Here is a 13,306-nt window from a genome sequence, read left to right as displayed (position 1 = left end):
TGTCTAACATCTTCCAGACTTGCAATGAGCAGGAATACAGCCGGTGGTGTAGTACAGTGAGCATTGGGGCTAGTGTCCTTCCCAGAGATCTCTGTATATGAGGAATGACAGATGTGTTACAGAACCCAGACGAGGACCCCTTTGGTGCCCATATGGGCCCAGCCAGTCCCCTTTCGGCACTCCCATCCAGTTCCTCATGAGAAGACTTCTAGGGATGTCACTTTTCATTTTCTGTGTTGTGTGTCAGCAGGGGCGGACTGGCCATCTGGCATTTCGGGCAAATGTCAGATGGGCCGGCCCATTTTTAGCACAGTGGGCCTGTCTAACTTGGGTTTTTTGTGCAAAATGATAATTATCTGGCTAATAATTGGGGCCTGAAGGGAAAAAAATGATCCATTGTGAGGGCCGCAAGGAAGGTAAATGGTCCGTTGTGTTAGAAATGCCAAGGCAGCTTTTTGGTCCCAGTCTGTCCTTGTTTGTCGGAGAGGAGAGGGACGGTGGTAGATGGGTTGGAGGAATAAATATAGTGGACAGATTCTTGGTCCCATGCCCAGGTTGTTCCTTCCTGGTGCTGTCTGAACCTTGTGAAAACACCAGGGGCCTGGATCTTAGAGGACGGCCCTGGAACAGGGAGATACATCACTCAGACAAACCAGCTCACTGACAGGCCCACAGCAGGGATAAATAGCATACATTACTCATCCTGCTCATAGTAATGAATCAAAATGCCACATCCTATATGGGCCAGACAACTTTGGAAAGAAATGTCTGGAAAAATCTATAGTTTGGTTCGGGGGGGGGGGAAAGCGGAACAGTTGAAGCCCTGATTTCTGATTTTATTAGGATCCCCTTTAGCCGATGCCAATGGCGACAGCTAACCTTACTGGGGTCCAACACAATGAAAAAGAAATTTGAGAAAAAGAGGCTTTACAATTTACATACATTAAAAAACTACAACTAAATACACACACATTTACACACATTTAACAAAAGGAACAATTAAACTAAATAATAATAACGTATGATGGGTGTGTGTATAGAGTGTGTGTGTGTGTGTGTGTGTGTGTGCGTGCATATATCAGTTACACATACATATCAGTACATACACACAAGTAGGTCACATGGGGGAGAGGTGTTGTGCCGTGAGGTGTTGCTTTATTTGTTTTTTGAAACCAGGTTTTCTGTTCATTCGAGCATTATGAGATGGAAGGAGTTCCATGCAATCATTGCTCTGTGTAATACTGTACGTTTCCTTGAGTTTGTTCTGGACCTGGGGACTGTGAAAAGACCCCTGGTGGCATGTCTGGTGGAGTATGTGTGTGTCTGTGTGTGTGTCAGTACTGTGTGTAAGTTGACTATGCAAACAACTTTTCAACACTATCAAAGGCTATCAAAGTTCTGATAGGCACTGCATAAATGTCAGAAAGGATTGGTGAAGATTTCCTTTGACATGTGATAGCTGTGTATGCTCTGATGTTTCAGCAGAGCAAGTGTTGGATGTATGTTGGATAAAATCTTTCTGGGAGTGGGTCTTTCAGTATTTTATTTGATTTATTTAACCTTTATTTAACCAGGTAGGCAAGTTGAGAACAGGTTCTCATTTGCAACTGCGACCTGGCCAAGATAAAGCGTAGCAATTCGACACTTACAACAACACAGAGTTACACATTGAATAAACAAAACATAGTCAATAATACAGTAGAACAAAAGAAAACAAAAAGTCTATATACAGTGAGTCCAAATGAGGTAAGATAAGGGAGTTAAGGCAGATAAGGGAGTTAAGGCAGATAAGGGAGTTAAGGCAGATAAGGGAGTTAAGGCAGATAAGGGAGTTAAGGCAATAAATAGGTCATGGTGGAGTATAGCAGACTTTAAGGTTACTACTCTGTCATGTATTATCCTCCAGTCTGTAGATGGCAGACACATGCAAAGCTCTGGATGTTTCTCCCCTTCTGTGTGTTTGCGCCTGTGTGTGAGAGAGAACGACATATGGAAGTCTTTGAGGACAATTAATTATTTTCTCCCTAACTGGACAAATAAGTCAAGATATGCTTCATTGATGACACCAAAAGCTTCAAAAACTAAACTAAAGAGCACAATTTCTCCATCCTCCATTGAATGACACAGATTCAAGTTTCCACTTTGCACTCAATCATTACACCCCGTTTATAATATAACACTCATGTTAAGGGGTGGTGTTAAGGTCAGGGAGGTGGTGAGGTGGGGCTGAACGGAGGTTTGGAAATGTCATCATCCTGGGGTTTGTGGTCAAGCCCGAGGGGTCTGGGTGGAGCGTGGCTGAGCATGGAGATGCTCCCAGCTAGGAATCCTGTGGTCTGGTGGTTAAGGGCCCGGGAGGATTAAAATAAGGTCTTCCCTCCTCACAGGAAAAAAATGGATGGAAAACCACCCTGGAAAAACAGCGGCCATCTTTAATTGAGGCCCTCTGAGGCCGTCAGTGAGACTGTGGTCGGAGAGAAGGAGGGTAGTCGCCATTGGGGTCAGCACAGGAGATTCACGGAGATCATTAAAGAGGGTTGCTGGGTACCATGTGGTGAGGAAAAGGGGGCCATTTTGTGGCGAGAGGCGGAAGTTGGCTACACCAAACTTTCCCATAAATCCCTTTGACCAACAACACTCCGTCTTTTTATTGTGATTTGTTTCAGCGTGTTCTTTAAAACATCTGAGTGACGGCCATATGAGTGAGTGAGCTTTGGGCTGGGGCTATATTTGGTACCCCCGCCACTTTACATAATCCTAACTACAGCCTTTACCTAGCTCTGTCTGTTTCGAAGTTCTTTGAGCTTTGAGCAAATTAAAAGTCTTCACCGGCTCTTCATGTGTGATGCTGCTCCAACTCCCCACTTCTCCACCCATCCTCGTTCAGAAAGAGACTAACCTAGCTAGGCTCACCTCACCTCGAGATCTCCTTTCCTCTGCCCCCAGCAGCCAGCTGCACAGCCCCAGTGATGCAGTGTCTGAAGAATGCAGCACTTCAAAGAAGATGACTAGAGACAAAGGGGAACAGTGTTTAGGGATGAGACTGTGTCATCTCATAAAAAGCATACAAACACACTGATCCACTTATGCTGGGGCGGACTGACCTCACATGTCTTCAGTGAGGTCTGTGAGAACCAGAGAAAGCGTACATGTGAGTGAGGCTCCCTCACTGATAGGACGCAGTGAACATAGCACCTTAGCCATGCTTTATTGCCTCTTTAAAACATACTGTGGAGGGGAGACAGAGAGAGGGAGAGGGGGATGGAGACAGGGTCTGTTATATGGGTGATGTTTGACAGGGTCTGTTATATGGGTGATGTTTGACAGGGTCTGTTATATGGGTGATGTTTGACAGGGTCTGTTATATGGGTGATGTTTGACAGGGTCTGTTATATGGGTGATGTTTGACAGGGTCTGTTATATGGGTGATGTTTGACAGGGTCTGTTATATGGGTGATGTTTGACAGGGTCTGTTATATGGGTGATGTTTGACAGGGTCTGTTATATGGGTGATGTTTGACAGGGTCTGTTGTATGGGTGATGTTTGACAGGGTCTGTTATATGGGTGATGTTTGACAGGGTCTGTTATATGGGTGATGTTTGACAGGGTCTGTTGTATGGGTGATGTTTGACAGGGTCTGTTATATGGGTGATGTTTGACAGGGTCTGTTATATGGGTGATGTTTGACAGGGTCTGTTATATGGGTGATGTTTGACAGGGTCTGTTATATGGGTGATGTTTGACAGGGTCTGTTATATGGGTGATGTTTGACAGGGTCTGTTGTATGGGTGATGTTTGACAGGGTCTGTTATATGGGTGATGTTTGACAGGGTCTGTTATATGGGTGATGTTTGACAGGGTCTGTTATATGGGTGATGTTTGACAGGGTCTGTTGTATGGGTGATGTTTGACAGGGTCTGTTATATGGGTGATGTTTGGAGAGCTTTGGAATCAGTGGGCCAAGCAATAAGACTTTCTGGAAAAGGACTCAGAAATTCCATGATCCTTGTGACTGTGAAAAGACAGAAGTGAAAAAAGAAAAGAAATTAAAAGAAAAGGAGAGAAATAAATGTAACAAGATTCCAAGATAGCAGTAATAAGCCTTTGCTTGCTAACAGTTCCCTGGACTAATGGTTCTCAGATGTGAGAAGAACATCTTTAATTTTCAAAAGCACATTTCATCTCATGGGGATCCAAAATAATGGCAGGAATTTACTGCATGAAAGTTACAACTGGACTCCAACTAAACATTTATCCTCGACATTATGACTGTAGTTCTCCAAGTCTGATTGAGGTGACTGATGCCTCATTGAGGAAACATGCAGAGCTCCAACTGTAACAACTTCGATAACTCTCTCTCTCACACACGGCTCCCCCCACCGAGATGTTTGCACTTAAGCATATCATAAACATGCCGTGTCCGTTTGGCGAGGCACTAACTCATGGCCTGGCTGGAATACATACAGTACATATTGAATTCCACCCTCAGGTTTTAACTGGCTGCCATTGCTAATGATTTTAGAGCCCTGGCCTTATTCATGGAATAGTATCTTATATTCGATTGTCTTATAGTGCCTTAGTGTTTATAGCTATCCCTCTTCCTCCTTGTGGGGGTATTTGACGCTCAGCGCAGGGTAAGGGCTTAAGCAAAGGCAGCCTGGGCAGAGGGAAATTGCAAAAGCAAAGCTCAAGTTTCACCAGCGCTTCGTGGTCTGGTGGGATGAGATCGTTTTCTCTTTTTTGAGGGAAGGAGAGAAAGCAAGAGTCTGCTTTTGTTTTGTCTCGGTGAACGCCAGGGATCTAGCCCACACAGTGACATTGACCATGCAAAGACAGTCAATGCCTTTTCATCCCCATCCATTTCCCATTTCCACACAGTGACATTGACCATGCAAAGACAGTCAATGCCTTTTCATCCCCATCCATTTCCCATTTCCACACAGTGACATTGACCATGCAAACACAGTCAATGCCTTTTCATCCCCATCCATTTCCCCTTTCCACACAGTGGACCTCCAGATCAGATTCACACAGCTCTTCAGGGACCACGCCAGACACCCAGGCCTCAGAACTAAGTGGAGCATTTCTGTAAACATCAAATCTATCCCCTCAAAACCTGCCGGCCGGCCGGTCGGTCGGTCGGTCTGTCTGTCTGTCTGTCTGTCTGTCTGTCTGTCTGTCTGTCTGTCTGTCTGTCTGTCTGTCTGTCTGTCTGTCTGTCTGTCTGTCTGTCTGTCTGTCTGTCTGTCTGTCTGTCTGTCTGTCTGTCTGTCTGTCTGTCGGTCGGTCGGTCGGTCGGTCGGTCGGTCGGTCGGTCGGTCGGTCGGTCGGTCGGTCGGTCGGTCGGTCGGTCGGTCGGTCGGTCGGTCGGTCGGTCGGTCGGTCGGTCGGTCGGTCGGTCGGTCGGTCGGTCGGTCGGTCGGTCGGTCGGTCGGTCGGTCGGTCGGTCGGTCGGTCGGTCGGTCGGTCGGTCGGTCGGTCGGTCGGTCGGTCGGTCGGTCTGTCTGTCTGTCTGTCTGTCTGTCTGTCTGTCTGTCTGTCTGTCTGTCTGTCTGTCTGTCTGTCTGTCTGTCTGTCTGTCTGTCTGTCTGTCTGTCTGTCTGTCTGTCTGTCTGTCTGTCTGTCTGTCTGTCTGTCTGTCTGTCTGTCTGTGTATGTAGCCTACTTTATAAATATGTACCTCTATCTGCGCCTCTCTGATCAAGATGCTGTGAGAGTTAGATTCGTGAAGTGGTGAACAGGAAGCTGCTTCTCACTGAATGTATCTTAGAGAAACACCATCTCCCACCATGATAATAAATCTTGGTGCCTTGTCTAGCCCTCAGTATGATCTGTGCTTGTTTGAACAGCAGGGCCTCATCTCACTCATTCTTCCTCCAATTATTTACACTGAAACTCGACCGGCTGAGCTGGGTCACTCAGTCCACTGAAACCAGATCCACCTCCCTAGCTCCCTGGCTGGATGCAGCATGGCAAAGTATCATCATACAGACCTGGATAAAGAAGAACATTTTTTTTGATGAATAAGCCTCTCTCTCACATATACTGTAGCTGTGGGATTTATTTAAGATACTCTTTTAAGAGGTAGGGTTACAGATGTTTTCGGAAGATGGGCAGGGACTCTGCTCTCCTAACGTTAGGGGGAAGCTTATTCCACCAATAGGATGCCAGGACAGAGAAGTGCCTTGACTGGGCTGAGCGGGAGCTGAACCCCGGTAGGGGTTGAAGGTTCCAAGAGACCAGAGGTGGCAGAATGGAGTGCTTGGGTTGGGGTGTAGGGTTTGAGCATAGCCTGAAGGTAGGGCGGGGCAGTTCCCCTTACAGGGGGAAGTTCAAGCACCAAGGTCTTGAAGCAGAGGCCAGTTTCAACTTGAAGCCAGTGCAGTGTGCGGAGGAGCGGGGTGATATGGGAGAACTTGGGGAGGTTGAAAACCAGGCAGGCTGTGGCATTCTGAATAAGTTGCAGAGGGTTGATGACACAAGCAGGGAGCCCAGCCAACAGAGAGTTACAGTAGTCTAGACGGGCGATGACAAGTACCTGGATTAGGCCACTTCCTATGTGAGATAAGGTTGTACTCTACGCATGTTGTAGAGCATGAACATACGAGTCACTGCTTTGATGTTTGCAGAGAACTATAGGGTGTTGTCCAGGGTCACGCCAAGGTTCTTTGTACTCTGGGAGGGTGACACTGTGGTGTTGTTAACCGTGATGGAGAGGTTGAAATGACCCTGTGCCCTGCAACCTCAAAATCTGCTTGACCACAACAACACCTCATCAGTCTGGCCTGCCTGTATGAGCAGTGGAAAAGCCACAAAAAGCCTTTTATGAGTGTGAAACTCCAGTAAAGAAAGTGTACCCTGAATAAATGGATGGACAGCCTGCATGATCATTAGGGGTTTAAACAACAGATGCTAAGATTCTTCATTGCAGAGTGCCCTACCTACCTGCATCCCACGTCTCAAACACTTCATGCAGCTGTTTTCACAGTGCCTCCCAAGACAGATGAATATGAAGGAGAGGCTCTGTCAGCACTTTGTGGGAGTGTGTGTGTTTTGCTTTTGTCAGTATGTCTTCGTGTTTTCAGTATTTCATTTAAGTGGGTGATGACAATTTGTTTGTCCAAAAAAACAACTTTATGGAAAGATTACTTAAGATGAATAGAATACTTGAATGTTGTTGCGAATCCTGACACATTCCCTGAGACTGTGACACTTTTTCTATTGTCAAGTTTTATTCCTGTAACACATGCTCTGTGCCTGTTAAACTGTATCAATGAACCACCCAGGAGTTTTATTCCTGTAACACATGCTCTGTGCCTGTTAAACTGTATCAATGAACCACCCAGGAGTTTTATTCCTGTAACACATGCTCTGTGCCTGTTAAACTGTATCAATGGACCACCCAGGAGTTTTATTCCTGTAACACATGCTCTGTGCCTGTTAAACTGTATCAATGGACCACCCAGGAGTTTTATTCCTGTAACACATGCTGTGTGCCTGTTAAACTGTATCAATGGACCACCCAGGAGTTTTATTCCTGTAACACATGCTCTGTGCCTGTTAAACTGTATCAATGGACCACCCAGGAGTTTATTCCTGTAACACATGCGCTGTGCCTGTTAAACTGTATCAATGGACCACCCAGGAGTTGTATTCCTGTAACACATGCCCTGTGCCTGTTAAACTGTATCAATGGACCACCCAGGAGTTTTATTCCTGTAACACATGCTCTGTGCCTGTTAAACTGTATCAATGGACCACCCAGGAGTTTTATTCCTGTAACACATGCTCTGTGCCTGTTAAACTGTATCAATGGACCACCCAGGAGTTTTATTCCTGTAACACATGCTTTGTGCCTGTTAAACTGTATCAATGGACCACCCAGGAGTTTTATTCCTGTAACACATGCTCTGTGCCTGTTAAACTGTATCAATGGACCACCCAGGAGTTTATTCCTGTAACACATGCTCTGTGCCTGTTAAACTGTATCAATGGACCACCCAGGAGTTTATTCCTGTAACATGCTCTGTGCCTGTTAAACTGTATCAATGGACCACCCAGGAGTTTTATTCCTGTAACACATGCTCTGTGCCTGTTAAACTGTATCAATGGACCACCCAGGAGTTTTATTCCTGTAACACATGCTCTGTGCCTGTTAAACTGTATCAATGGACCACCCAGGAGTTTTATTCCTGTAACACATGCCCTGTGCCTGTTAAACTGTATCAATGGACCACCCAGGAGTTTTATTCCTGTAACACATGCTCTGTGCCTGTTAAACTGTATCAATGGACCACCCAGGAGTTTTATTCCTGTAACACATGCTCTGTGCCTGTTAAACTGTATCAATGGACCACCCAGGAATTTTATTCCTGTAACACATGCTCTGTGCCTGTTAAACTGTATCAATGGACCACCCAGGAGTTTTATTCCTGTAACACATGCTCTGTGCCTGTTAAACTGTATCAATGGACCACCCAGGAGTTTTATTCCTGTAACACATGCTCTGTGCCTGGTAAACTGTATCAATGGACCACCCAGGAGTTTTATTCCTGTAACACATGCTCTGTGCCTGTTAAACTGTATCAATGGACCACCCAGGAGTTGTATTCCTGTAACACATGGTCTGTGCCTGTTAAACTGTATCAATGGACCACCCAGAGTTTTACACAACCCAAAAGGGCGGTTAGTCTAGCAACACAGGACTGCACGTAGTGACACCGGGGAAGTCTAGCAACACAGGACTGCACGTAGTGACACCGGGGAAGTCTAGCAACACAGGACTGCACGTAGTGACACCGGGGAAGTCTAGCAACACAGGACTGCACGTAGTGACACCGGGGAAGTCTAGCAACACAGGACTGCACGTAGTGACACCGGGGAAGTCTAGCAACACAGGACTGCACGTAGTGACACCGGGGAAGTCTAGCAACACAGGACTGCACTTAGTGACACCGGGGAAGATCTGAAAATACAATCAGTCAATTTTCACACTTAGAACTGCTAACATACAGACACCCCCACGGTACCAGTTTAGGTTGAGGGCATCAGGTGGCCAGCTGTATTTGCTGTCTGCTGATAGTGGGACTGAGGAGCCAATTAACACACACACATCCCATTCATCCTCTTTACTAGGTCACAGCAATGTTAAATCAGTACACATCCTAAAACAAAGATGACAAGCACAGCATTATTGTTGCTACTGTTTTGTACACATTCAGTTATTTTGTGCCCCCATGGAGTCTGTGGAGTGGGGTTGGAAAGCCCTCCGTAACAGTTGGTGTGGGACACCACTGTTTTTCAGTGGGTCCAGTAAGAAGCTATTCCTCACACCCCAACTCAAACGTCTGTTTACTCGGCATTAACTAGTGTTATCCTTTTAGCCTGTGCTGTGGCTGGTCACCCCACTGGAACTCACAGGCGGAGGCTTTGAAGTGTCCCGCTGCCCCCCAGACTGGAGGAGGCTGTGTGGGGTGGAGTAGGGGGTCGGAGTGGGGTGGGCCTCCATGGAAGGTGGGACAGGAGCGGCCCAGCTGTTAGCCCAGCAAGCGAAGTGGCGAGGTGGAAACATTTGTCAATACACAAGTGTTAAGAAAGACTCGGAGTCAATATCAACTTTGAGGTACTGTTTGAGGTGGCAGTTAACCCTAAAAGCGTGAACATATTTATTTATTTAAAAGCGCCAATATGGGTCATTTTTTACCCCAAATTGGTAATGACTGCGAAACAATGTATGTGAACCCGTAATTATTTTTATTTGATTAACCTTTTGTAAAACAAGTCAATTGTTTAAATTCTTCAAAATTAGCATATATTGCATAGTCAAATTTGATGTTTCAAAATGTCTTTTTCATGTTTTGAACAGATATTTTAATATATTTCATCCATAGCAACTTGTTATGAACATATGTCTGTTATTCATTCAATTTGTTGTGTTTCTGTGATATTCAGAGGCTGAGAAATTGGCGATTGAGCTAATCTGACAAACCTAAGATGGCCACTGATATGGCAATATAGGTGATATGGGTGCCGGTGGTATCAGACATTTAGCTCTAACTTTGGAACCTATGGGCTATCAACTCAGATCCAACTGCATCTGAAAGATGAGACTCTTGATTCGGTATAGAGACATCAACTGATTTTATTTTTATTTTGGCTGCCACGCCCCCCAGGGGGCAAATATCTCCATATCTATATATTTTCAGGGTACATACATTTATCTACCTTTGTGGCAAATCTGGTGCTTTAATCACAACGTTTTCTATTGAGTCGACATTTTCATCTTAGTATAGAAAAGAGGGCATATTTTAAATTCCTCCATACTAACACAGAAATCATGGTAAATTGTGTTTTTGGGTCTGTAACTAGCTGCTTGACAAAGTCCTAACATTTCAGAAATATGTTTTTTAAAAGGGTTCTGAAATTGACATTCTTTACCCCATGGAGTCAAAATTGACCCCTGTTGGCACATTTATGGTAACTGTTTGTCAAATAGTTAAGGAGAGTAAAAGAGCAAAAAAGTGATTTTAAATGTGTGTGGTCTCGGTAAGGAAATTAAGATTATAAGCCTCTCTTGAACATGTTTTATAGCATCTGTTACTTGTTGAGGCTTGGCTGTTTGATTTTGCTCTGTAGTCTGTGAGCCACAGCAATGTCAATGCTGCATGTGACTTGATTAGCAAGGAAAACTGGATATAGCCAAGCTCTCCACATGTGGTATGTTACCTCTGAACAACTACAGATGTCATATCTTAATTTGACCAGTTTCTCACAGCAGGAAAATAATCCTGCAGCTACAGGACAAGTTAATTATTATGTGGATCATAATTAATGGACATCTTTGTAGGGGTTTATACAATTTTAGTTAGAATAAATCAAGTCTGGCATTTTAAAGTGGAAATTACAAACTTTAGAATTCTTTGTAATCCTCAAATATTGAGGTAATTGTAGTAATTTGCATTTCTTTTGCACAGGAAAATTCTCTGTTACAACAGTGACTTAAGATAGGACATCTGTACAAAAAGTTGTGGCCATCTCTATACAGCTGTAAACAGCATTGCTTCCCTATGTCCGCCCCTACAATCTTGTTAGCCAGAATAGTTTCGACCTGTGGGTCGTGTCTCCCTACAAGTCTGAACGGGGAGCCGTCACCGAGTTTTGGCTTGAAAACGTACCTCAATACAGGGATGAAAGATGTTGCTGGACTTGTAATTATCCCATTATCCCCACTGACAAATTGAGAAGATTGAAAACTGATAGTTTTGAATACAACTGTCTTTTTCGTCCTCATGCTAGGTATCGGAAGCCACAGCTGGGAGCAGCCATTTTGGAATGGCATGTAGAACATTGTGTTGAACAGTAAAGGAGCCTGATTGGCTGACTATCCTTCGTTATTCCACGCAACGTTCTATGTGCCATTCCAAAATGGCTACGTGGCTTCTGCTACCTAGCAACTTGACTTCATTTTTAAAATAGTCCCTGCAAGATTTTTGCCCTTTTGGAGCCCTACAAGAAAACAACAACCCTTTACTTAGATTCCTGTTGCCATGGCTCCCTCCTTCCACTCCACCAACACATTCTAGCCGCCAGTGCCATCCTTTCAAGACTGAGGCCCTGAGTATCTTTTATACACCAGGTGACATTCAACCACTATGCCGCACACACCTACTCATCTACACACACACACACACACACACACACACACACACACACACAGTTTATATATACATACAATGCTATACATGCACACACACGCAAACATTGTTTTATACACTGACGTGTTTGTGTGTGTGTGTGTGTAAGTGAGTTGTAAACACGTTAGACTAGAGGAATGCAGCCTCCACTGCCAACCTTCTCCTCCTCAGCCCATCCATCTTCATTAACAGCTGTTAGCACATACTGGTCATCTGATTTACAGCTCCTGCTCTCGACAGAGATGTAGGGCAAATTCCTCACCTTGATCAGTCAAGTTCCACACACAGCGGGAGCAAGGCCCCACTAATGGGCCAAGCAGTAGAGCAGTGTTTCCCAACTCCAATCCTCCAGTACCCCCAACAGCCCACATTTTTGTTGTAGACGCAGACAAGCATGTTTCATGTAATTGAATTGAAGAGGAGCTGAGGAGAGGAAGTCTCTTTAGACTATTGAGATGAGACGCACCCTGTGCCTGTGGTACAAGGGATCAGGGAGGTTTAAAACATCCATTTGTTGCCCTGCTGCAGGGGTGGCTCAGTTCAGTCCTGGAGGGTCTGGTGTGGCCTGGTGTCGCTCTACATGCCTAATGAAGATCTGATTTTACACCTCTGGGAACAGGTGGGATGGATCCTTATTTAAATAATAATGACCAGGGGCCTTCTCTCTCACTCTCTCAGGTGTGAGATGTTAAGGCCGATACACACTTCAAGCAAACAGAGCAAGGGAGCATCATATACGGTTAGTTTATAAATTTGAGCCACACAAAAGTACGTAGAACTACGTGGGAAAATGGTGCTCTGTCGCTGTGTTTGCATAGTTTGCGTGACGTGTGTTGGGCCCTTTACCGTTTAATCCTCACAGGAGATCACAGTTAATCCTCACAGGAGATCACAGTTAATCCTCACAGGAGATCACAGTTAATCCTCACAGGAGATCACAGTTAATCCTCACAGGAGATCACAGTTAATCCTCACAGGAGATCACAGTTAATCCTCACAGGAGATCACAGTTAATCCTCACAGGAGATCACAGTTAATCCTCACAGGAGATCACAGTTAATCCTCACAGGAGATCACAGGCCGGTGAGGAAACAATAAGCCCTGCTTGGTCTGGGTGACAACCCTCCAGATACCTCACATTCTTAGCTGTCATTAGTGACGCTAGATAAGAGTGGATTTACTAGAAGCTATTCTAACCTTTGTGTTTGGGGTTTACTACCTGTTATCTGGCCTATTGTAAGTGGGTGGGGCCATTATCTACTCAAACAAAGAGCTTTGCGTAAAATAACATGCAATTACATGTAGACAAAATATTGGAGTAAATGTTAAATACTGTAGTAAATGTTAATAGAAATGTATGAAAAGCTGTTTTGAGATGACCTACATCATGAAGATGATGATGAATATGACGGGGATGAAATCAGTGCTGATAATGATGGTGTTGACGATAAGAAAACAGATTTTGCATCAGATAGAATTTAGCGTCAGATAGAACTTCTTGGCCAGCGCATGATCCAACACACAGCTAGATGCTAATCACCCAAATAATGTGGTTCCACTTACCTCCCTGTTGTTCTTTCCACCTCCGTCTCGCAACCTGTTTTCACGGCCA

The sequence above is a fragment of the Oncorhynchus mykiss genome, chromosome 1, assembly GCF_057628025.1.
Source record: "Oncorhynchus mykiss isolate SJ-2025 chromosome 1, ASM5762802v1, whole genome shotgun sequence".
Classification (NCBI taxonomy): Eukaryota; Metazoa; Chordata; class Actinopteri; order Salmoniformes; family Salmonidae; genus Oncorhynchus; species Oncorhynchus mykiss.
Note: the sequence above shows the minus strand (reverse complement) of the source record.